Source organism: Dipodomys spectabilis, unplaced genomic scaffold, assembly GCF_019054845.1.
Source record: "Dipodomys spectabilis isolate Male_0828 unplaced genomic scaffold, ASM1905484v1 ptg000009l, whole genome shotgun sequence".
NCBI classification, from domain to species: domain Eukaryota; kingdom Metazoa; phylum Chordata; class Mammalia; order Rodentia; family Heteromyidae; genus Dipodomys; species Dipodomys spectabilis.
The window spans coordinates 15,193,096-15,219,837 of NW_024870686.1; positions in this window are offsets into that span (position 1 = coordinate 15,193,096).

The following is a 26,742-nucleotide window of genomic DNA, read 5'->3' on the forward strand; positions in this document are numbered from 1 at the left end:
TAATTTTCATCAAAATGAATCCAGGAAATGGAAACAAGAAGGTTTTTCTTTTCTTTCCTTCTTGCTTTTTGTTCTGTTGGTTAATTTATCTGCCTTTGGGAGTGTAAGGGAAAGCACAGAAATGGAAGGAAAAGTGTAAACAAATTCAGCAATGGTAACTGAACACTGTGTTGAAAATGAACTATACAACTTGTGGGTGGGAATGGGAGGGAAAAACTGGGAGAGAGAGAAGAAATGGGTGACATTGTCCAAATAGAAATGTACTCTACCTGATTCATGTAACTGTAACCCCCTTATATATTACCTTTGTAATAATCTCCTTATACATCACCTTTATACATAATATATTATCTCTGTAATAATCACCTCTGTAATAATAAATGCCTTTATATACATCACCTTTTTATTGGGAAAATACTGTATAGAGGGGTTACAATTACATGGGCAAGGTAATGAGTACATTTCTTATCAAGCATTGTAGCCTCCTCCTTTGTTTCCCCTTTCCCATCCCTTCCCATCCTCCCCACCCCCCGCCCTCCACCCAGTCCTCCCCCCCCCAGCACCAAAGTTGAAAGTTCATTTTTGACATAACGACTTGTACATCTCATTATTGCAATGGGTCCACATCACCTTTTATAATAATTTTTAAAATATGTAACTTTATTTTTTGATATCTACAAAAATTGGTGTGGCTTAGTTTGTAGAGCATTAGCCAATTAACAGTGTCAGGTGCCAAGTTTGATCCTCCCCTCAAAAAAATGGGAAAGGACTCTTACTTATATTTTCAAGATGATTGATATACGTTATCCTTCTAGTCCCCAAAAATTGCCTTTGGTAATAGCCTTGCAAGGATATTGATTCCTTCAACATTGGCAGTGAGCAGGTAGGTTTGTGACCCCCATCTTCCAGTCACTTCTAGGCAATTTGACAATTTATAATGTAATTTGAAATAAATAAATAAAAATCCTCATGTCATTAAATTCACAGTCCATGGTGTGAAAAGCATTGTGAAACACCATGGTTCTAACGAGAAGGCATTGTCCTATGGTTAACATGGCCATATTTTAACTGCTTTTCTCAACCCCCTCCCACTCTGTCTGTCTGTCTGTCTGTCTGTCTCTGTCTGTCTGCCTGTCTGTCTGTCTGTCTGTCACTCTCTCTCTCTCTCTGCCAGTCTTGGGACTTGAATTCTGGGCCTGAGTGCTGCCTTCTTGAGCTTCTTTTGGTCAAGGCTAGTGTGCTACCAGTTGAGCCACAGAGGTACTTCTGGCTTTTTGAAGTAGTTTATTGGAGATAAGAGCCTCATGGATTTTGCTGCCTAGGCTGGCTTTGAACCACAATCCTTAGATCTCAGCTTCCTGAGTAGCTAGGATTATAGCCATGAGCCCAGCACGTGCCTTCTTTTTCTTTTATTATCAATATTTTATTACTTTATTTCTAATGGCCATGTTCACACATAAATGCGGTTTTCTTTTTCTTCTTTCCTTTGCCTTTCCTTTCCCTTCTTCCCTACCCTCCTTTTTTTCCCTCTATCTCCCTTCCTCCTTTTCCCTCCTTCTTATCTCCTTTTCTTTCTTTCTTTTCCTTCCTTCCTTCCTTTCTTTTTTTTCTCTTTCTTTCCTTTCTTTCTTTCCTTCTTTCTTCTTTCTTTTCATTACCAGGGTTTAAATTCAAAGTTCACACTTTCTTAGTTGATACTAATATTGAGCCAAACTTCCAACCTAGCCATTAGATAATTATTTTAGAGATGGAGTCCTGAGGACTTTTTCTACCTTGGCTGCCTTTGATCTTCCAAATCTCAGACTTTTAAGTAGTTAGGATTAATGGCATGAACCATTAAGGCTGCCACCCAGTCTTTTCTTTCTTTCTTTCTTTCTTTTTCATACTTAATAATCTTTAACTCAAATGTAAAAGTTGAGTACATGCCATTTATAGAACTTGGGATTTGTTCCTTTAAAAACAAGAATAAGGGAAATGCAATAAAATGATCTTTCCACTTTTAAAAAACCTTCAAGGCAAAGATAGACCATAGGGTCATAAAAGATCCATTTAACAAAACCCCACAAGTTCTTGAATTTTTGAAGCTTACTTGGCACTTAAGCTGTGGACACAGAGTGTAGTGTTTCTAAGTGATCCCTAGGTAATCACAAGGAGACTCCAGCCTCGAACTGAGAGAAGTCGAATCCCCTTTATATCACCTTGTCAGATGAGTAACCTGAAGCATGGGATTCAACATGTGTGTGCTTAGTCTCTTTAATGAACATAGAAGTACAGCAATCAGAACATTTACCTCACTTGATTGTTGTAGATCAAGTAAGTTTTAACAACCTGGACCAGTGAGAAAAATCCTGGCTTGCTTCTACCATTGGGTGAATATAACTGTAACCCTTCTGCACAGTAATTTTACAATAAAAATATATACAGAAAAAACTATTTTCAAATAGTCATAACAATATTTTCACTTCCACAGAAATGAATCAAATAATATTTTCCAGAAATTTCCAAGGCAATAGCAATTAAATTCTTTCTACAATTATTACAATCTTATAAGTAAAGGAATATGCTCTTTTTAGAAGATATACATCAATTGCTCATGAGATAAAAATATATGAGTTACTGGGTGCTGGTGGCTCACACCTGTAATCCTAGCAACTCAGGAGACTGAGATCTGAGGATTACAGTTCAAAGCCAGTCTGAGCAAATAAAGTCTCTGAGACTCTTATCTCCAATTAACCACCAGAAAACCAGAAGTGGCTCTGTGGCTTAAGTGGTAGAGCACTCTCCTTGAACTGAAGAACTGAGGGATAGTACCTAGGCCCAGAATTCAAGCCCCACAACCAACAAAAAAACGTATAAGTTTACAAGTTTACAAATTTTTCATAGAGATATATGTTTTATCTTTTGTAATTGTTTATTTGGGTGTTTGTTCAATTCAGAATTGTTTTTCTAATGGAAAAGTTTCCATTAAAGTGGAAGGAAGCATCTTCCTTCATACTGGATTGAAAGAAGAACAGAAATGCCAAAGTAATTGGGACCTCATGGATGTGTTCTAGATAGGGAGTCTTGGTTTTACAACCTCCACTGCCCAGTGTAACCACCTGGGAAACTTTAAAAACTGCTCCTGACTGGGCCACACCTGTAGAGACTTAATTTAATTCATCTGATTTAATTACTTGGCATTAGGATTGTTAAAAAAATAACTCCCTGGGTGATTCTAATGAACAGACAAAATGGAAAACACTGATGTAGTTGGGCACTGATTAATTCCTGGTCAGTTGGGTGTGTCTTATGATGCCCAGTGCTGGAGAGAATTACATGCATAACCGGTCAGCTCTCTAGGCCGACTGAATCAATTGCCATGCTGGGAACTGACTACAAAACCTTCTAGAGAGCAAAATCAAAAGGTCCAATTCAGCTAGAGTTTTCAATATCTTGAGAATTTCTGCTTTGAACAGTTTCTTTCATTTTGTTTTTTCCTAAAATCTAACCCCAAAGTTTACACTTTCATTTTGGTAGAGGAAAATAATACTCTATAGATATTTCATGTTCTTGACTATGTTTTCTTTTTGTGTTTTGATGCCACTGATGAAGCAACAATCACAAAAAAATTAAACAAGTACAAAAGAGACTGGGAAATACACACTATATATATTTAACAACTTTGGTCTTTTGTCTACTTTGAGTTGTCTTGTGAATCAGAATTTTAAGGAAAGAATAGTACACTGGAGAAGTCATCTTTACACTGGGAATATTCAACTACAATGAATTTTCAAGGAAAAGATGTAAAAGGAGCTTCAAAGTACCCAGAAATCAGAAAGATGCTGATGTGTTAGGAAAGCCTATGCTATGTGCTTCTGTGGTTCTGTAGATGTAAATAGAAACAGCAATGGCAAAGAAGTTCTATAATTAACTTTCATTCTAGTTATAAAAGTTGCTTATTATAGAGCTTTTATTAGTATATAAAAACCACTGTTAAAAAAAACTTTGGTTGAGCTTTCATGAACTTTAATGAAAAAATCAGTATTTTCAAGTTTTGTGGTTTCTCTAAAGTCATGTGCTAAACAAGTAGCAATCCTCTGTCTCCAAAGATTTTTGGGGGGAAGGGGGAAGGGTAACAGAGAATAGGATGGTACTTCTCTTCCCCAGGTATAGTTTGTTCAAAGCCAGAGCATGAGTTTAAATTAGAAATTAAATGAATTACTGATCTAAACTGGGGTTGTGGCAATGGGATGACATTGGTATTTAGACTAACAAATGTGCTTTATAAACACAGTAACTTTACCCAGTTGTTCTTCACAAACCACAACAGAGGATAGTCTTGCTAAGTTGATCCTACCTCCCTGAAGAAACCACAAAATAGGAGTATCTTTTTCAGGATACAGTCTGCAACAGAATTCAGGGACAACCACATCCTACCCTGTAAAAGAAATCCTCCTTTCCCTTTAGTCTCAAACTACCGGTTTTCAGAAAGTCCTTCTGAGCTCACCAACTGTGCCATTTGCTGACTTATTTTTCTCCTTTGATGAATTCTCTGTAGGTCTCCATCTATAGGGCATGAATCAAACCTAGAGGACTCTAACCAAATTTTATCCACATGTCAAGTAGACTGGGTGGGAATAAGAGAAACTCAATCATGTCTGTAATTGAAAAAATATATATAGTATTATTGGTGAGTAGTCAAAGGAAATTTATGGAATTCTTGAGCTTCCCTTTGGTATTTTTCTGACAACTTTCAGTAGGAAAAATGTTAGTAACTGTGGTGGTTGACAGAACCAGAGGAATGAATTAAATCGAACTATAAGTATGTGATTGCTCACATGCCAGAAAAAAATGTTACTTTTAGATTAGACTCTTAGGTTTCAGATGGGAATAAATGACATTGTCTAGTGCATCCTCCCATTTGTGAAGATGGTATACATTGTTGGAATTAGTGAGTGTAATTCTGAGTTCCTTCAGCAACCCACTTGGTTGTTGTGGATCAAGTAAGTTTTTATACCTGGACCAAGCAGAACAATCCTGGCTCACTTCTACCATTGAGTGAATATTAAACTATTTTCAATAGCCATAACAATATTTTTACTTCTACAGAAATAAATCAAAATATATTTAGCAGAAATTTCCAGGGCCTTAAAAATTAAATTTTCTTCATTTCTACTACATATATTTTAATCTTAAATGAAGGTAACTTTGAAGGAATTATTTACAATGGAAACTGAAATTCCCTTTGCACCATAAGACTTAGACACCGAAGAATTGTTAGCACTATCCATTTACCTTTGGCTGCATATAGTGCATATACATTTTAGTGTAGTTGAAAGATAATCTTCATCATTTAATATTGATAAGCATATAGAATATTTGTTCATTTATACCAATATGCTGAAAGATTGTTTGAAATACAACTTTCATTTACTGATTTCAAACATCTTTCTTTTTTATTTTAGTGTCCACTTTAAAATGTTGTGCATCTGGATACTGGTGCTCAAGCTGGGATTCCTAGCTACTAAGAAAGCAGAGACTTTTGTCTCTAATTGACCACCAAAGAGCTAGAAGCAGAACTATATAGTTCCAGTAGTAGAGTGCCAGCCTTGAGTCTAAAAGCTTAGGGACAGGCCCAACTACAAGTTCAAGCCCAGTATGGCACTAACACACACACACACACACACACACACACACACAAACACACACACACACACCACTCGATGTGTAATATTAAATCAGATTTATAAATAATGTAGGCAGACACCAGAACAGGAAGGCAATGAGTCAAATGTCCTCATATCACAGAAATCAAAACTTGGTCCTGAAAAGCTTGACCATTAGGAGGAATATAGCCCAATATTTCAGTCAGTTGGACTGGAATTGGAATGAATTTTTTTAACTCTCTGAAACAATTTTTCAGGGACACTTTTCCTATTTATTCTGAGGGTGCTGATTTGTAGTTTAAAAGTGATAACTCCTGGGTGTTTTTCAGTTCTAGTGGCTTTGTTTCAGAGTTTAAGTTGACAAACGAGTTTTTTAGTTTAAAAGCTCTCTGAGATTCTACAGAAGTAAGATTATTACTTTTTGTTTGGTTTTGGTGTAGCATTCATACTGAAAGAAACACCACCATAATATCAAAATTTTACAAAGCATTTGCTTTCTCCCAATTCTGTTCTAATTTTAGCACACAATTCTACCTTTATGAAGAATATGAAGAGTGCTTTTTTGTTCCAGGAAAATGTTTGAGTGTTTGGGTTTGCTTTCCAGACTTGCTATTTCATTCAGATTCGTCTCTCATTACCTGCATTTTGCAATGATGTCTGCTTTGTTCAATGTCACAGTCACATGGTACACTTCAGAATGAGATCCAATATTGGCTCAGATTACCCAGTTAGGTACAGTTATGTGTATTTACTTTCCTTTGGTTAAAAACACTAAGATGCCCCTTACTGTTTATTACATTCGAAGATGTTTCAGTATACTTCCCAGATAAAAAAGTTCTTGTGTTCTATTTGGCTATGAGTACCTTTAAAGTCTCTGGAGATGATTGTGTCTGTTCTCAGAGGTTCGCCTTCGAGTCTGATTGTATGAAACAAATCTGCTTCTCCTCCAGAACACACTTGGACGTCTTTCCTCTCTTTTGTTCCCACTTGATTTAAAAACCTGCTCAGCTGCTCCAGATCAGAAGAAAACATTCTTTTCCTGGCCAAAGATTTTTGCACTGACCAAGGCTAATTAGATGGTTCCATTTATCTTTCAAAACTTTGAAATCAAATTTTTGTCCCTCTCATCAATTATTTCCACCATTATGATGTGGACCATTTTATGTTTCCAAAGATAAACATATGAACAAACACGAAGCTGTTTGGAAATAATCTTGTTGGAAAATAAACAGTGAAATGCAACATAACAAAGCATATGTCAACACAGCGGGAAACACCAGTTCCAAAAGAAAGAAGCCTAATTTTCTAACCCATTGGTGGGAAGAGAGTAGGCTTGGATCAAGTGCAAGGGAAGCCATCTGAGGACCTCGAGTGCCAGAGGAAAGGGGAATTTTGATAACCTGCTCTTGCTCAGAAGCTTATTCATTTGATATGAGATCCCCTGGCTGAGGAAGAGGATAAGAGTGTACTGGAAATGGCCTGATTTTCTTGTAAGCTATCACATCTCTCCTTACATGATTCCAGCAGCAGTGTCCAATGGATACAAGCTGAAATTTAGTCAATGTCTTCTAGCTCTAGGGACCACACAACATTGGAGTTACTTTGCATCTTTGCATCAAGTCAAATCAACTCCAGCTAGAATAATCACACAACTGAAGTAAAATTATATTTTCCAAGTTTGGTTATAGATTCATCTTTCTCTTATTTCTGTATGCATGAACTCAGTGAAATATAGTTTTTAAATGTCCTTACAACCACAGCACTGTCCGTTCCTGCTTTTTGTTTTGTTTTGTTTCTGTTTTTCCATACCTTCAGCCAAGACATGTAGAATAATGGAATTTCTCAGAAACCCTAGGGAGACCTAAAAATGTGGTACATGCATTAAGTTTGTGTCAGATCTAAGATCTAAGGGAAATGAGGCATCAGGAACAGTTTAAGAACTTGATCCATTCTGAAAGAATACAGTATTTGCATTGATGCTTTAGTGGGCAGCAAGAATGCTATAAGAATGACTTACAGTCTGAAATCACTCATTCCCCAATTACATCTCATTTTTCTTGATGACAAAATAAAACCATTTCCCCACATAGCAGTAAAATTCATATTCTATTGATCAAGCAGGTTCTTTACTTCTGATTAGGTTTCCTAATAAAGAAAGATCAGTCATACACTTAATGAAAAAGCTTCAAATGTGAGGGATGGGAAGAATTTGAGCCTCTTTAAAAGGACTAGTTTAGTCCAGACTTTTAAGACTCTTGCCAAATCAAACTTACAGTGAAGTTTCGGTATTTCCAGACCGGCTGTTTTCATGCAGGCAAGTTATTAGCCTAGAAGCTCCACGCATACGGCAGAGACCGAAGTGGCAGGGGACACGCAACAAAGCATGTAGGAAGATTCTGCAGATCTGCACGATGGCCCTCACTTGTTCATACCCTACTGGATGACCCAGAACAAATCACCTTATTCTGTGGGTCACAGTTTCCTTTGCAGTAAAATATGATGCTGAAATAAGTATGATTCTAGAAATAAGACGATGCCAAATGTATCATGTAGTATTCTCCCTCACATACCTGACACCAGGCAAAACAGAGAGAGAGATAGAGAGAGAGGCAGAGAGAGAGAGAGAGAGAGAGAGAGAGAGAGAGAGAGAGAGAGAGAGAGAGAGAGAGAGAGAGATGAGCATAGGGACCTATGCATTGCCCCCTTTCCCACTGTCAGTGGGTCCCTAGTTTTTCTATTTCCACTCTAGGGATGTTACATGTTTGAAAGTGAAAGTGATCAACAAAACCTGCTCAGATCCATTGTAGAACTCATTTGAAAACAAGTGCAATATAACAAGTCTTTTAGAGCAGCAAAGATAAACTTGACACAAGAATATCATGTCAGATTCCTTCTACACAGCTCTGCTTATTTTCTTGGGAAAAGCTGACCATCGAGGAACAGCCTCCATATTTGCAACCGAGATTTCAGAGACTCTGATACTCATGCATAGTTTGTCTATAACAAAATAAGGTAAATCCTTCTTGTTCATTCTGACCTATGAGTCAGGATATTGGATCCCAGTTTTGTTAACTGCTAAGTCTCCACACTGGACCAATAGTTACACAGGTTAAGGTTTGGTGATGTTTATTGATCATTGAATTATTATCCATTAAGCCTTCTTTACTCATAGACTTATCCCCTATGTGTTAGACCAAGCATGGTCAGAGATAAATATTAATTAATTAACTAATTACTAATCAATGGAACATTCAACAACAAAAATTTTACAGTCCCCATCATGCTTTTCACAGTTAATTCAAAGAAGCTCTGTCAGTCCTACATGGTTTTCCATTGGGTTTAAAGGGGTATGTCAACTGCTCTGTATTTTTTTATCCTTCATTTTGTGAAAAGTCCCAAAACTATGGTCAAAGTTAATGTGCTTAGTTGAAATGACAAACTGAAAGTTTTGTTGGAAAATGACATAACTCTAGCAGAGCTGGGCACTTTATGAGACAAAAGCATTAAACATTCTCTGTGCAGCCTTGAACTCATCTGTGTATCTTAAGACTGTGTGCCTTTTTCCTTCATTACAGTCTCCCTGAAACTACAGACTTGTAGGACACAAAAGCTTTAATATATTGAAAGTAATATTGATTAATCATAAAGTAAATAAAAATATTATTAAATGGAGATCATACTACTGAAATATGTTATTTGCAACTTTGTTAGTAATTAATTTCATGATGAAAAAGAATGATAAAAATAGTAAAATGTTTGAAAATGTTACATATTGTATTCCTTAGAAGTGACTGAACAACAAAAGGAATTACAAAACAGAGAACTTTAGTCATAATAAGGGTGAAATCAGTATTGAAAATATTCCTTGGAGACTAAACTCCATTCACAATATTTTTCTTTTATAACAGCTATCATCTGAGTTTAGAAAAGATTATTTTAAATTACTAGAAAACAGTCCATTTGGGAGATGGATAGAATTCACACTTAAAGACCATGACGAACTCCTCAAGAAACATCCAGCATCTTATCTCCTGTTATTTCCTACAGGGTAAGAGCACAAGGTGGGTGTGAACATGTACGTTTTCCTTTCTTTCTAAAAGAAGGGAGCTTTCTTTATTCTCACATGGACTTGAGCTCAAGATGGGGCCTGCACAGTGAGCAGCATATAGGACATAAATGGTTAGGCATGCCAAAAGTCATTTTCTCCTGGGAAAATTATTGTGATCACATGATTCTAAATGGACTTTTTAATAGCACGGAAAAGAGAGGTATGGGAACCTGGTGCCATGGCACAAGGGGAGGTCGAAATTCTTAGGATCACACATCCTTTTTCTGCTGGGGAAAAAGTGAAGAGATAAGGAATTCAGTGAAGACGCTGTGGCAGGCCAGAACAGAGCTCTGCTGGCATTGCATTTATCTATGACTGGCCCTATTTGCCTCTTGAGCCCTCTGTCCTTGTTTTGCTTCTCGGCAGAGCAGCTGTACCTGGTGCAATCAGAGAACTTCACAGATAGTGGCTGCTCTCTTTGAACCACATTCTTGGTGCAGTCTAACCCAGGGCCTGCTCATCCAACTTCAAGCTTGTTTATGCCTGTCTCTTTCTTTCTTGGGCTACATGAGGAAGAAACAAGAAGAAAGAAGGAAAATGAACAGGAGGGAGAGCTCACACAAGAAAACATCTTTGTTGCTCCAGGGCCCCAGGCCCCTATGCCTTCTTCCTGTTCTCTAGTACAAAAAAAAATTACACTGAAAATTTTCATGTGATTGCAAGAATTTTCCCAGCAGAAGATGATATCTCTGTTCACCTCAGAAGGCATTGCCATTTCTAACGTGGAGGGAGAGGAAACTTCTAAGCTGCAGGTTTCATGGCGCCAGAGTCTGATCAACCACATTCTTTCATAGAAAATGACATATAATGAAATAAATCAACCTCACACTACAGGAAACTCACCTAATTGAAGGGAAGGAAGAAAATGTTCAACCAGTCCAAGAAATAGCCTCAAAGGCATCCAAGAGGAGGAGATGAGTTCTGACAGAGAAAGCAATAATAAGCCCAAGTTCATGGAAATAAAGGTTAATGAATCATTGTCATAAAGTTATATGAAATAAAAGGGATGCCCTCAGGAAATGAAGAAGAATGCATGAGGGAAAATGGCATTTAAAATATTAGTCTAAGCAGACTAATAGTCATCCAATAAGAATTAAAGGAAAAGAAAACAAAGGATACAAATACTCACAGTAATCATTGTAAAAAAAATTTAAAAAAAAACTGTGGTGCCCATCGGCAAAATAGACTCAGCTGTCACTGATAAAATTTTAATTTAACCTAGGGATGATATGAAGTGCATTTTTTAGGACACAGCATAAGTGTCATTAATTTTCAAAACTTAATAAGAACAGAAGCTAAAGGATGAAAAAGAAAAGCCAAAGCAGAGGCCAAAGTTCCTCTCTTTACAGATCTGGAAGATAAAGCACATTTCTACATCCTCTGGTCAAAAATAGCTAGGGGCATAGATCTGCCCCAAGCAGCAAAGAGGCTTTGCCTTACACACTTAAGGCCATGGATTCAATCCCCAGCACCACAACAATCAAAAACTACAGGGCCAACACCAGCACTACACATTGTATGAAGCTGTTAAAAACAGCTAACCACCTTACATTTAAAAGAAAAATGTTCTGAAAGAGACTACAAGGAGGAAAGAAGTCGAGATAGCTAAAACAAACTGAAGTTTTATGTACCTAATATTTAATATTGATCAATCATGAAGCAAATAAAAATTATTAAGTGGAGATCATGATACAGAAAGAATTAGTTTTTTGGGTTTTTTTGTTTTTGGGGTTTTTTTGTTTTTGTTTTTGTTTTTTTGTTTTGCTCAGTCATGAGGCCTCAACTCTGGGCCTGGGCACTGTCCCTCAGCTCTTCAGCTCAAGGCTAGTGCTCTACCACTTGAGCCACAGAGCCACTCCAGCTTTTTCTGCTTATGTGGTGCTGAGGAATAGAACCCAGGGCCTCGTGCATGCAAGGCAAGCACTCTACCACCAAGCCACCTTCCCAGCCCCAAGAATTAATTTTTTAATAGCAAAAATGATTCCATATAGAAAGAAGATCTTGAGGTTAGGAAAGGAAAAAGAGAATTTAAAATTTCAGTTTATAACCTTCTCCACATTGAAATACCTGACAGTCTCTTTGAGGAGCTAGTTTAGAAATAAACAACTGGCAAGTGGATGAACAAATGATTCTATGATGACTTACAACATGTTAATATGCCAAATTTTAGCTGCAAGTATAACATTGTACTACAGGGACCAGCAAAACTTCTGTGGAAATCCAACTGTAAACATTTTAAGATGTGCAGGCAACACTGTCTTAACTGAAACCACTCAGCTCAGCTATAGGGAAAAAGTCATTATGGTATAGAATATATCAGGATTGGGGTCATGGCTAAGAAAATATTCTTAGTGGGCATCAAGCCTTAAATTTTATTAATTTTCAGTTATGAAGCTCACTCTCTTTCTTTTTGTTCAGTGACTGAGTAATATAAAATTCAATCTTTGTTCACAGGCTATACAAGAACTGTCAGTGTGCTGGATTTGACTCACAAGCCACTTTGCTCTAATAAATGATAAGAATGTAGCTTGCCACTGGCCCAGGACCTTTTTCGCTTCCCTCCTTCTGGGATGAGGCCTTTTACAATGAGGAAAACATTTTGCATAGGTATAATAGTGTTGACCCTCCACTCTTCAAAGCAGAAGCTCTGGTGAGACAATCAAAAGAAAGGCAGTACTACAGCTGTGGTGACACATGGTAATCAGAGGAGGAGGAGGAGGAGGAGGAGGAGGGAGAGGGGAAGGGAGAGGGAGAGGGGGAGGAGGAGGGAGCGGCAGGTGGCAGTACAATTTTCTATGATTGCTAGCACATAAATAAAATGTAAACTTAGACCTATCAGTTATCATCTAAGTGACTATTAACTATGAAGAGTAAAGTGATCATCATATCTATCCATTTTGCCCAGATTTGGGGAAAACACCAATCTAGATGTTGTGTCAATATTTTTTAGATGTGATTCAGATTCAATTCAGTAGGTTTGGGCTGTCTTACCCACCATGATGTGCATGGACATTAAGAAAAAAGTTGAGGTCTTAAGAAAAAAAAGTCACTGAGATTCTCTTAGGAAGAAGGAATTCTACTTCACGATGCCTTCTGACTTAGGTTGTACTCTGCTGGGTGTCAGCCTGTCCTGCAGAACTCAGTCCAATTTCTCTTGATAAGTATCCATCAATAGATAGATGATAGATACATCACATACACACACATGCTCAGGTACATACGTAGATTGATTCTGTTTCTCAAGCTATAATTAAGAATGAATGGGAAAAAGAAACTCTTGACAATAATTTTCAATCAGCTCACACAGCATCTAAGGCTGTTACCCTTGACTATTCTTGTTAGAGAACCAATAGGAATTTTTCCCTTTTTATGAAAAGGAGGACTCATTTGATTTATGTTGCATACAATTGAGGGGTTTTTGATTGACCTATGAGTAATTCAAGCCAAAAAATCTCTAATAGTAAATCGTTTTTTTCTGAAGCATTCTAAAAATTGCTGAGTATGTGCAAGTTTAAAAAAGTATTCTTAAGTTTAAAAGTAACACTAATATACATATATGCCAATATAAACATGGGTTTTGTACTTGAAGCAGACAAAAATTCCAGCCAAGTAGGACAGCTACCCCTAGGCTAATAACCTGGGATTGTTTCAATTCATTGCTTTTCATAAGATTTTATTTCCCCAGTTGGTCAGAGAGCACACTTGGGGAAAACTCTGTTGATATTTCCCTTGCTGAGTTTTAAATAGCCTGAGCATGTGTGATATATCTTTTGTAGTGAGTGCTTTAGAGAAAAGCATCACTTTTAAATCCCATGCATGCCCCAGATGTAATGTGAAATTCCACTGTGAATGAGCTCCTGCCATGTTTAAAAACTGAATTGTAATATGCAAGGTTTCTCGGAGATGGGCCATTTTTTGTGTTCTCAAAAGCAGAAATGCTAAGAGGATTGATAAATTTTAAACCTCTCTAGCAGATTTCATGGAGAACAGTAAATTTATATCTGCATGCAGTTCCAGTAGCAAAATTGTGAGTTGTTCAATCTGAGATTTCTCAGCAACTCAATTCAGTTCAATTAACAAGGTACATTTTACTTAACACATGAAAGTTGTGAACAGTAATGACAATAATGATACCACCAACATTGGATTTGCCCTCAGAATTTGTATTCAGTGTCTGAAACGTACCCAGATTCTAAGGATGGTGTCTGGATTTTTTGCATCTTATTGTCAACATGTCTCCAAAATGCTTGAAGTTGTAATTAAACTCTCCAAATTAACCAGCTCTGTTTGGCTGCCAACTGCTGTAGAAAGTAAAGAACCATTTTTGTGTGTGTGTGGCACTTTCATCCCTCAAGGTTAATGGCTGCCTTTTGAACTCTAAAAGAATATTTCTCCTTGCCTACAGATCCTTCCCAAAGTCAGTAAAATTCATACAGCACAGTCACCTGGCTTGGAGCACACCCATGTCATGCACTTCTGCAGTGCTTTATAAATAGTCTCATTCTAGTTCCCACAACCCATGAGTAGTCAGAATTTTCAAATTATCAATCAAGAAGCTTCATGTCTACAAGGTCAGCTAATGAAACTAAGGTAACACAAAGCTCTTATGCAAAGGAGCTCCATTCAAACCAGGAGCTGTCTGCTTAACAGTCTCTCCTCCTTCCTTGCTTGCCATCTGCCTCTGAGGCCTGATATTGAATAAAAGATACGGTCTTACAGACTCTTCTTCCTTTCTTCTATATCTCATATCACTCCTCCAAATACTAAACCAAAAGCCTTCCCAGAGGCATTGACTGAAGAAAACATTCCATACATCTCCACACACAGTCCATGAGCCACCTGGTCACCCTTAACAAGGTTTCATGGCTGGGCAGAAAGGCAAGGCAGAGAGACAAGTAATAGACCAAAGGAACACTGGAGCTAACAGATAAGACTTGCAAATATTGACCCTGAGTAACAGTCACATAGCATGCAACAGCTGTTGTGAAGGCCCAATCTGAATTGAAATATGCAAAATAAATGGCTGAACATACCAAATGCTTTTCAAGAAAAAAGTCATATGCAAATCAAGGCCACACAGACATGAATTGTGCAAACACAAGTTCAGGACACTCACATCTCAGTAAGTTGCAAGAACCTTACAGCATTTCTTCATTTGTGCATGAATATTGTAGACAGGGTTTTTGAAGAAGGTAGTACATCACGTTCCTTAGAATTTTCTTCTGTTTGTCACTTCCTCTCTGTCATTGGATGCTCTTGTGAAGGAATTTATGACATGCTTAAAGCAACAACCAAATGTGCAATTCCTTATCATCCTTTCAAAGTTCAGTCCTTCTGCTCTCATTAATCCAATTGCAATCAGAAAGCATATTAAGGGCTGCCAGAACTAGCAGCTCCCTCTTCTGAATCTAGTTAGTTCAGTTTCTGCTTAGTTTCATACATATTTTTAAACAACTTAAAACAGTGACTTGGGTATCATTGCTTAAAGCTTGTGAAATTTGGGGAGGAGGTACTTGCCTGAGAGATGGTAAGATCATCACTCAGCATCTCAGCCAAGACAGGAATTTCATAGCTGTGTGTCACTTCACATTTTCAGTTAAAGCAGAAGTTACATTTCACAGGGCAGATCAGTGATAAAATCTGAGGCTTTTAATTAACATTTTAGATGAAAATTTATAGCTAACATAATGCAGAGGTTATAAAAGTCATAGTTATAATCCACCTATTAGTAATTACACAAATATCAGTGTTACATTCACTTTTGTGAATGCCAGAACATGTCATGGATTTTTTTTTTTCCCAAATGACCACTGTAGTGTGGATTTTGTCTTGCTTTTTGATGTATTAGTTCTCATGAATTATGATTACCTTAAAGTGAGTTGAGTCAAACTTATTTTATACTGCCCTAATATTACTTACCAATATTCATTGAAGTATACTTTTCTTGAAATATTTGTACTTCTTGATACTGCATGACTGCATGTGTAGTGAGACATCAATACACCGGGTCTTCCAAATTAAAATAAAATGAAAGTTCAACCTCCAAGTCATATTAATTACCTTTCTAGATTTCAGTAACCACAACTGGCTGGTAGTTCTCTTATGGGACTCTAGATAGAGAAGATGTCTTTTATTTCAGAAAATTCCATTGGACAGTACTAGTAAATGGCTTCAAGTTTTAGACTTAAAAGTCAAAAGATCTCTTCAGTAAGTATGAATGTGACCCAAATTCTTAAAATTATTCCAAAGAACAAACTTGAACGGGGGCTGATGGCATAACATATGTTTAGAATGTAAGAGGCCCTGGGTCCAGTTTCCAAAACCCACCTTCAGGCATTTGAAGGGACTTTGTACCCAAAAGGAAAAATAGAAGTGAGTGCTCTAGATGTTTTCCCACAGAGTTGTAACTATGTAGATGTCTGAAACTCTTTCTTTCTCTATTTTCTTTCTGTTCCTTTCTTGAGTTTTTGCCTAAACTCAGTCAACTTCATTTATACCTGTAGTCTATTGTCTATTCATTTATACCTGTAGTCTTATTGTCCATTACAACTTCCATTTGTTTGGAGAAATATTATGATTTCTATCACATATCCTGCCTTCCTGCTGTTCTGTGATAATCCTTAGTTACATTGCTTAGAATGTTCATATCAATTAGGGATTTTGTTAGCTTTCTGCAAATATCTAGTTCTAATTCTAAATCGCACAGCACATAAAAATAGCAATGTCAACATTTTATATGTCTCATTATGTTTTATAGAAACCCAAGATGCCTAGATGGATAGATGTAAAAAAATTTTTATAGTAGCATTATATTTTAATATCATGTCTAGAAATTTAAAATAAATGTTTTCCCAATATTGTATATTAATTCACATGTTTTTCACATTCATTAATTTTCAGAATCTGCCCTCTGGAGAGAGAAAGAAGAATACTGAAAGAATTCATGAAAACTAATACCTTTGCTAATGAAAAATAAATGATCAAAACTGAGAGTGAAAAGAGGTAAGGGCCTTAATTTAAATCTCCCCTTCTTCTCATACATAATTTCTGTCTGTTTCATTATGACTGTAAGATAAGAAACATGGCCAAAGCATGCCTTCGGTCTTGAATAATTCCTAAATACTATGTCACAGAAACTGTTCAAAGGTCAATGCTTTAGCACCACAGGAAGGGCTGACAGCTGTCCAGGATGCTTCTATTGAACAAACAAAATTACAGTTTCAAAGAAAAAATACAGAGATGCTTCTCCAACAACAGAAAGAAGGATATATATATATATATATATATATATGTATATATATATATATATATATATATATATATACTGTTTTTTTCTACAGAGACATGTTCAGACACTGTGGAGATGTTGCATGTTACTAAGGAGGAATCTGACTTCAATAATGCAATAAGTCTGTCAAAACCCACAGCAATATCTTAGGACATCTAACAAGAGAGAGATGCTCTATCTAGCAGAGACATTCTTCCTTTCTTTTTTCCCAGGCATCAAAATGAAGCTTTTTAGTTCACATTCCTCAGCAGGAACTTCTTTCTTATAAACAGTAGAAACAGTACCTAAGCCATGTTCAATTTTATAAAGGTCATTAGAATTATGTTAATTTAAGAGCACACAGGATGAAATTACTTACATTTTATAGGAATGCTCATTGGCCTGTCATGTGCCAACCTGTCGTGGAAGAATTCTAATATTCACAGTTGTTCAAACAAAAATCAACATGGTCATGACAATAGGAAGGGAAGAGAGCTGAGGTGCATCGGTAATCCAGATTCTAAAGTCTGTTTCTACATTCTTTCTTTTCAATCTCTTCTGATTCCCTTGAGGAGAAAGTGCATGTGTGTATGTGTGTTTGTGTGTGTGTATAAAAGAAATATATCTCAGAGAAAATTTCATGTAATTAAATGGTACATATAGGTATTCATATTTTCTCTTAGCTGTCGTACCATAGTTTATGCCCTATGGAGTCTGATATCTTTTGCCAATTATTTATTATTTAGCATTACTTAATCACATCAATCAATGCCTCAGTCTGTGATTTTCTTCCTACCTCACTGACATTCTATTGAGAGCCTGTAGAGGCCAGCCGGCCTATGAGAGGCTATTGGGACCCTGTATATGCTCTGCAGGTCTTTCTGAAGATGAAGTAGAGATAGACAGGAAGTTGAAAAGAGAGAAATTAATTGAACCAGGCTTTACATCCTTCTATCTTTATTCAAAATGGAAAGTAAATAAAAGCCAATGTCAAACCTTGAAAGTTTTCTGAATAAATTGAAGAGAATGATGAATGAAAGCTGGTGCTACTGGGGGGGAAATTGGCATTCCGACCTAAGTCTTCCTTTGCTTTACTATTAAAGGGATCTGCATCTGACAGATGTCTCTTTAACCCTTCCTGTAAAGGGATCCCCTAACCTGCCCTCCTGTAGCAAACCTGATGCTTAGGTTTTCAGGCAGTTAGGAACATATTTAAGACAGGACTACACATAAGGCACAGTGAACGCATGCCACACCTGGTATCTCTGGCCTTGGGTTTTGAACACAAACTAATCAGCAGTTGCATGGAATTGCCAGTTAATATCTCAGCAATCTTTGTGTTGATGCTTATACATAGATCCTAAGCCTGTAACTTTCATTTTGTGAACGAACTTGATTGGAGGCCCTGGACAAGCTCTAACATGCCTAACTTAAAGGATCCATTCTGGCCCCTGAATTTGTGGGGAGGTTCCTAGGTTTTGCAGGCTGCAGCACAGCATGATGTATGCATCTTTTATGAGTCACTCACTGCTCTAGTTTCTTCCTGCACTTGCTAATTTTTAAACACTAAGAATAAAGTTTGGTCAGGCTCAGTAGGATGGTGTCATAATCAGTTAACAATTTCTATTTTGTAGGGTGAGAAATAGCCAATGGATTGATAGTAGTCCTTCACTACCTTAGTAAGCTTTCCTCAAAATTCCCTCTATGCTCACCAGTTACAGTTTTGCTTAATGCTCACATAATGTGAATGCAGCATTAGAAATATGCATGTTAATTGTTTATCTGATGATTTTTAAGGATGATTGAACTCTTTCAAGACTCATTTATAACATTTATTGATTACTTGGACCTTATCTATTAAACAAACAAAAGCATTAAATGTGTGAATCTGGCACTTCATGGAACAATAATGACACCCATGTGAAGGAAACATAATCCTCAAGAAGGTAACCTGTCTGTAATAGATATAAATAAATAAAAAATAAGGATGCAATGCAAGAAACATTTCCATTGGTGTTTCGCAAAAATTCTGTATGACAACCATGAAGAGAAAAGTAACCCTGGTGAGAGAAGGGCAAAGAGTCTGTGAATGAGAAAACTTTAGAAAGAAAGCTGTGAAAGTCCACATGTTCCAGGTAACCCGAGTCAGTGAGTAGAGGAACCAAGCATCTATGTACATATATGCATAAGAATGTAATAATGATAGAGATTATCTATTGACTATTTTATATCTATTCCATATGTACATATTGTATCACATCACATCAGATGCTATTAGTAATATTCTTCACTTTCTTGTCCCTTTTTCTTGTCCCAAGAATCCTGCTTTACCTCTACATTGAATTGTGGAGAAGAATCCCACCAGCAGATGCAAAGCAGAGATGTTTTTCTAAGCGTCAGTGATTAAATAATGTGTGGATTCTGCTATACATGAATCTAGTCATCATAAGCTGTAGCCATGATTCTTCCAGGGTGACCTTAGTCAACTTCTGTATAATTTCCTAGCATACTATACATATGCATATAACACTATACATATGCATATGTATATGTATTACATATACATATAACTGGACCCTGGTTCTAGAAATGTTCCTGACTCCTTATAAAGCCAGGTGCATTCCTGCTTGAATGATTTGGTACATTCCTGCTTGAATGATTTGGCGTTTGTCTTAACCAATATTTACATTCCCCTTTCTAATCCCATTGGGAGGGATTCACATAGTCTAGCTGCTACTCAGAACCACAGTTTTGTCAGTCAACTGCTTTCTGTAGTCTTCTAAGTCATCTGACTCTCTTTAGTCTTGCTGCTCCTTGGGATCAGTTCTCATGTAATGGGGCCAGGTTGTTCTGTAACAAATACCTTGGAAGTTGTTGCCATACTTGTTAAATGAATGGATAGCTTGATATAGCCACAAAAAGTAGAAATCAGAGTATTGAACATTTTTTCCTTAAATAGTCAATTTATCAACATACTTCTGTCATATTTCTGTTCTCTCAAACACACCTGAATTCTCCTAGGAAAATCTTTAGATTCAATATTTACATTTCTCTCTCTTCTCAATAGTACTTACTTTTTGAAACTTCCTCCTTCACTCTCCTCATACTTCACAAAGAAAATAAACATATCAGCCAAAAGTTTTCTCATGGTTCTGCCATTCTTTCCTCCTACCCTGAAATTTCCCAACATAGAAAATTTCTTATCTCTCTTAATGTTTTATGACCCTTTGCCTCCCAGGAGAATTTTTTTCAGCTATGTCTTTTCTACCTGTCTTTATGCTAGTTCTATTGTGAGTCGCTTAGAAACATCCTCAGGTATCTTTAATTTAAAGACTATGCTTTGGCTCCTTATGCCTCTCCAACGATTACTTTCTTCTTTTCCTTAGGACAAACTCAGCGTCCTGAAGCACATCTTTATCCCCAGTGGCTCCCTGTTCTGAGGTAAATAAAGTGTCTGATTGCTAGGATTCAGACTCAGTATCTATTACTAGCTTTCTCTGTGGCCATAGATACGTGACTCAACTCTTCTCAGCCCCAGTTTTATTGGCAACTAGGAAATATGTTTACACTGAATAGAGTACTTAATATAGCTAAAGCATTTGATAAGTATGAAAAACCTGGCAATCAGCCATTATTAGTTACTGTGAGTATTATGTCTAGTATTCTGCAGTGTCCTTCAACACACCCGGATCATCATCTGTCTTCATACTGCTGAACTAGTGTGCAGAGTCCAGTCTTATTGTTTTAACAGTATTTGGCACTCTCTCCCAGCTGAGCCTACATCCCTGTGTGATGTCTTTCCTTGGCTTCTATTACATCTAGTTTGACTATTAACATACTCCACTGACTTTTGTCGTAAGCATATGCTATCCAATTAATGATACAATCTTAGAAGATTTTGGGAAATTTAGGTGGTGATACCTAGCTTGGGGGAAATAAACCAATATGTGTGTGTGTGCATGTGTGTGTATATACGTACATATATAGATAGATAGGTATAGAGATAGGGAGAGAGAGAAATAGAGAGAGTCACTGTTTTCCTTTTACCCAGCTTCCTATTCACCATTAAGTGAATGGTTCTTCTCCACCAAGTGATCCTATCACTATGACATGTAATTGGGCCAAATGATTATGGCCTTCTGAAACCAGGAGCCAAAATAAATCTTTCCATTTCTCAAATGCTGATGTCAGATGTTTGGTCAACATTATGATTAAGTCACCAGCACACTTGCTATACTACAGTGTTTTCTCATAACCTCAGATATTATGTACTCTTTTTTCTGAGTGACATGTATATCTGAGTAGACCATGCTCTTCCTTATCTGTGGAATCACACATTAGTCACAAATAAATGTTAGGATAGTTAAAATTAGTATTAACGATAGTCATTGTCATTGGATAGGGATGAATGAGAGTTAATAATAGGTTAAAAATCTCTTTATTCTGAGACAGTCAACATAAGGTCCCAGTTTCCTATACTGCACACAAAAGCTCACTGAAGGCAAAGTGACCACACACTGCAGGCATGATCCGGGAATATTATAATTGGTAGTCTGAAATAATAATTGGATTCAGAGCCACTAATAGGCCAGGCCTCAGCCATCATCCCAAAGGGATCAAGTTATATGGATTTCATTATAATTTCCTGTGTTCTTACAAGAATGGGAATGTCTCCACAATATTTTCCTAAGTACACATTTCCTGAACAGCACTAATTTCATAGAAGCAAACATTTCTAACATCTACCGTGTTAAACTGCAAACCTCTTACTTCATTGGGTACTACGGGCTGACTGTTTGTATCATCTCTGAATTTATATGTTAAAACATCCCAAAGACAAAGGTATTAGGAAGTAAAGCTTCTGGGCAGTGATTATGACGTAAGAGCAGAACCCTGTTGTAATAAGTAACCTCAAACAAAAGGCCTTCTTTATACACAAAAATGAGATTCTGGATCGAGAAAGTAGCAGTGATTCTAACACTATGTGAGGGATGGGTGAGAAGGGGCCATCTCTAAGTCAGAAGGTGGCCTTCACCAGGTGCAAAACTTACCAGCCTTTGATTGTGGACTACTCAGCCCCCTATTCAATGTGAGAAATAAATGTGTTGTCAATCAGCAACTCTGTCTATGATACTTTATTATAACTACCTGATGAGATGAACAAATAATAAACACCCATTTCTAAGGTTATTTCTTTATGTACAGTTATTTATTGTAAAAATAGTGTACAGAGGGGTTATAGTTACATGAATAAGGTAATGAGTACATTTCCTATCGAGCATTGTTACCTCTTCCCCACTTCCCCAATTCTTCCTCCCCTAAGTTGTAAAGTTCGTTTCCAACATAGTGTTTTGTGCATCTCATTGTTACAATGGGTCAACCTGTATCCTTCTTTCAGCATTTTGTTATTTCCCTTTCCCTCTCCAAATTAGAAAAATGTATATACAAGATGCAGGGCACGGGTGTCAAATACAGTAAAAACAGGGGTTATGCTGTGGGGGAAGAACATATAAAACAACACAAAAAAATCACATAGTACATTATAAATACATTAAAAACAATAACAAGCAAGAAAAAAACAGTTGTGTTCCTATCTTGGAGTTCATTTTGCTTAACATCATCTTATATGGTCATATGAACATAGCTTTGACCTTTTCTGCTTGTCCTAGACATATTCTAGTTATTGCAAATAAGGGAAACCATGGGACTTATGTTTCTTTGCGCCTGGTTTACTTCACTTCATATAATTTTTTTCAAGTCTTTCCATTTCCTAACAAATGGGGCAATGTCATTCTTCTGATGGAGGCATAGAATTCCATTGTGTATATATACCACATTTTCTTGATCCATTCATCTACTAAGGGGCATCTGGATTGGTTCCATATCTTAGCTATGGTAAATAATACTGCAATAAACATAGTTGTGCTGGTAGCTTTAGTGTGGCCTTGTTTGTGATCATTTGGGTAAATGCCCAAAAGTGGGATTGCTGGGTCATAGGGGAGGTCTATGTTGGAATCTTTTGAGGAACCTCCCTACTGCTTTCCAAAGTGGTTGAACAAGTTTATAATCTCACCAACAGTGCAGTAAGGTTCCCTTCTGTCCACATCCTCTCCAACATCTGTTGTTATTAGAGTTCTTGATTATAGCCATTCTAACGGGTGAGAAAGAATCTCTATTTCTAAGCGATGATAGTCTCTGGTGTTGGTGCAAGATATAAAAGCTGAAATAAATCCAGATACTGGTGTTTCATGTTTGTAATCCTAGCTACTCAGGAGACTGAGATCTGAAGATTGTGGTTCAAAGCCAGTCTGAGCAGGAAAGTTTATGAGGTGGTTCTTATCTCCAATTAACCAGAGAAAGAGAAGAAAAGAGAGAAAGAAAGGGAAAAAAGAAAGAGAGAAAGAAAGAAAGAGAAAGGGAGAGAGAGAGAAAAAGAAAGAAAGAAAGAAAGAAAGAAAGAAAGAAAGAAAGAAAGAAAGAAAGAAAGAAAGAAAGAAAGAAAGAAAGAAAAGAAAGAGAAAGAAAGAGAGAGAGAAGAAAGAGAAAGAAAAGAGGGAGGGAGGAAGGGAGGGAGGAAGGAAGGAAAGAAGGAAGGAAGGAAGGGAGGGAGGGAGGGAAGGAGGGAAAGGGAAAAGAAGGAAAGAAAACAAGAGGAAAAAAGGAAAAGAAAAAAAAGTGAAAAGAAAAAAAAAAGCAACCAGAAGTAGAGCTGTGGCTCAAATGGTAGACTGCTTAGACTTGATCAAAAAGACTCAGGCCCTGAGTTTAAACCCCAAGCCCGGCACAAAAAAAAATAAAGAAATAGAAAAAGAAAAGGCTAAAACACCAGCCTGGACACTCTTCTGCAGACTCAAGCACACACTTGCTGATACACTTGCTGAATACCTATGAGAATAATGGACCGTTTCCATCAAATATGGCAAATAACACACTATGACAAGTGATAATATGCAGTTACAGGCATTATGGAAATGTCATTTCCTCCTCCTCCTCCTCCTCCTCCTCCTCCTCCTCCTCCTCCTCCTCCTCCTCCTCCTCCTCCTCCTCCTCCTCCTCCTCCTCCTCCTCCTCCTCCTCCTCCTCCATTACCACCTCTTTCTCCTTCTCCTCTTCTTCCTCCTCCTTTTCTTTCTTTTCTTTTTCTTTTGTCAGTCCTGGAGTCTGAACTCTGGGTCTGGGTGCTGTCCCTCAGCTCCTCAAAGGCGACCACTCTACCACTTGAGCCACAGCACCACTTCCAGCTTTTGCTGCTTATGTGGTACTGAGGAATCGAGCCCAGGGCCTCATGCATGCAAGGTAAGCCTTCAACCACTGAGCCACCTTCCCAGCCCTTTTTCTTCACATTGTTATGCTGGCACTAAGGCTTGAACTGAGGACTTGTGCTGGTACCCTACTATTGAGCCATGCCTACAGTCCATATTTTTGCTGGTTAAATGTAGATAGAGTCTCTTAAACTTTTCAAGATAGTCTGTTGTAGTTCAAGATAGAGTCTGTTATAGTTCAAACTATAATCCTCAGATCTTATCCCCCTGAATAACTGTGATTACAATATAAGTCACTGGTGCCAGGTAAAATGTCACTTCCTGATTCTCTATGCCTCTAAAAGACCTATTAAGTACCTCAACTGTACAGTACTCTGTAGTTGCCATGTTTTGCTGAAATGGTTTATAGACGCCCCTTGCTCCCCTTTACAGCAAAAATGCATAATTATTCACCATTTTATGCCCAGGGTCTTCTCTATGTCTGGCATAAAGCAGATTATAAAAGGGTGGTCTAGAAATTAGTGAAAGGAAACAGACCTACTAGCAATTTATACTGGAAAATGACTACTTTGTACACATTGTGCAACCATTTTGGATTCCTATAATGTGCAAGGACATGTGATCCAAACTGGAAATACAGAGGGAAATAAGTCCAAGTCTCTGATTCTGTGACTTGATGTTCTTTGTGGGTGATACCCACAAAAACAGTTAGCATAGACAAGGGTACCCCCCACTTCCAGGGGTATAAATGATGGCTAAATCAATCTGGATGACACCATCCTCTTGATCACAAAGTTGGTTCAATTATCCAGGTTAGGTCAATTCATTTTGACCATTTCTTAGTCAAATATTACTTTAAATATAGTCACATGGCACTTTTCAAGGCCGATGGGACATAAGAAAAGCTTTTCTGAGACATCTTGTAAGAAACCATATATACTATGTATTTCTCTTCTTGTCTGTGTAGTATACATATCAAAACCTATAACTGTAACATTCTGCTATTTTGGAGGTAGCCAGTCATTGGTCCAATTTAGTACATAGAAGACAGAAAAGAGAGAGAAAAAGCTAATCTTTTTATACACAGAATGAACTGCTAAATCAAGACAGCCCAAAGCTACATCATAACATAGGCTTTCCATTATAACAGAACTGTTCTTGTCTTGGTTTCCATTTTGTATTATTTATACTTCAAAAGTTTAATTGTAGGAGTGAAAATTTGATACATAATACAAGTTAAGTACTTCATTTCTTCTCTGTGTGTACTAATAAAACTACTGTTTTGACTAATTGAACAATATATGGCAAGAATACTCAAACCAGAGGGCTTTTTTTTAGTGGAATTAACCGAACCACTATTAGATTTTAAATCAGGTAAAAACTCAGTGTGGTTTGAACCACTAGGCATTTCCTTATAAGATATTTAGTTATAAGAGAATGAATTAAGGCAGGGGAAATGCATGAATCTCAGTGAAGAGATTGCAATTGAGTCACCAACCCTCATAGGCAAAAAATAAAGTTCTGCATAGTTTATAGAATTAACTGGAAATTTTTAAGAATAACAACAAAATTACTTCAAATCTCTTAAATGGCAAAAGCAAACATATCTGCCTCAGAGTGACCTATTCTTAAGTGCATGTGTATTAGCAGAACTTACATTATTTGTGGTCAAATAAAATATGTTTTCAAGTACCAGAATAGGTTGAGTATATATCCTCATGCTTGTTTGGTAAATTTAAGACTGTAGAAGCATTCTGAAGTAAATCCGAGCTCTATAGCTTGTACAAGAGGAGGAAATAAACCGAATCTCATTATCTCTGCTGTTCTGTTTCTTACTCACTCAAGGTAACTGGAAAGATTCAAGTTCATAACTCTTAGAAAATAGTACATTTAACTCAGTAACCTTGCAGAGCATTTTGTATGTGATTATTTTAGAACATCAATGCTTAGCAATTTCTCCACCTAATAGATGCTTGCTTTTATAGCTTCCATTCAAAATTTTGTAGAACTTACTCGTGGCCTAGGCTCTTGAATCCCATTGCCAACCAACTATACATAGTCAATTGTAGTAATTTGGGTAGATGCTTTGCAAATAAGGCCAACATAACTGTAAAGAGATGAAGAATCATGGTAAAGAAGAGGTGTTAGACTTCTGTAAAAAGAACTGAAAGGAAAAATCAAGGCAGAGTTTTTGTGTGTTTGTTTTTTTGTCAGTTGTGAGACTTGAACTCTGGGCCTGCACACTGTCCTAGAGCTCTTCAGCTCAAGGTGTACACTCTACCACTTGATCCACAGCACCACTTCTGGTTTTCTAGTAGTTAACTGGGGATAAGAGCCTCACAGACTTTCCTGGTCAGTCTGGCTTTTGAGCCATGATCTTCAGATCTCAGCCTCCTGAGTAGCTAGGATGACAGGCATGAGCCACAGGCACCCAGCTAAAGCAGAGCTTTTAAAATCTTC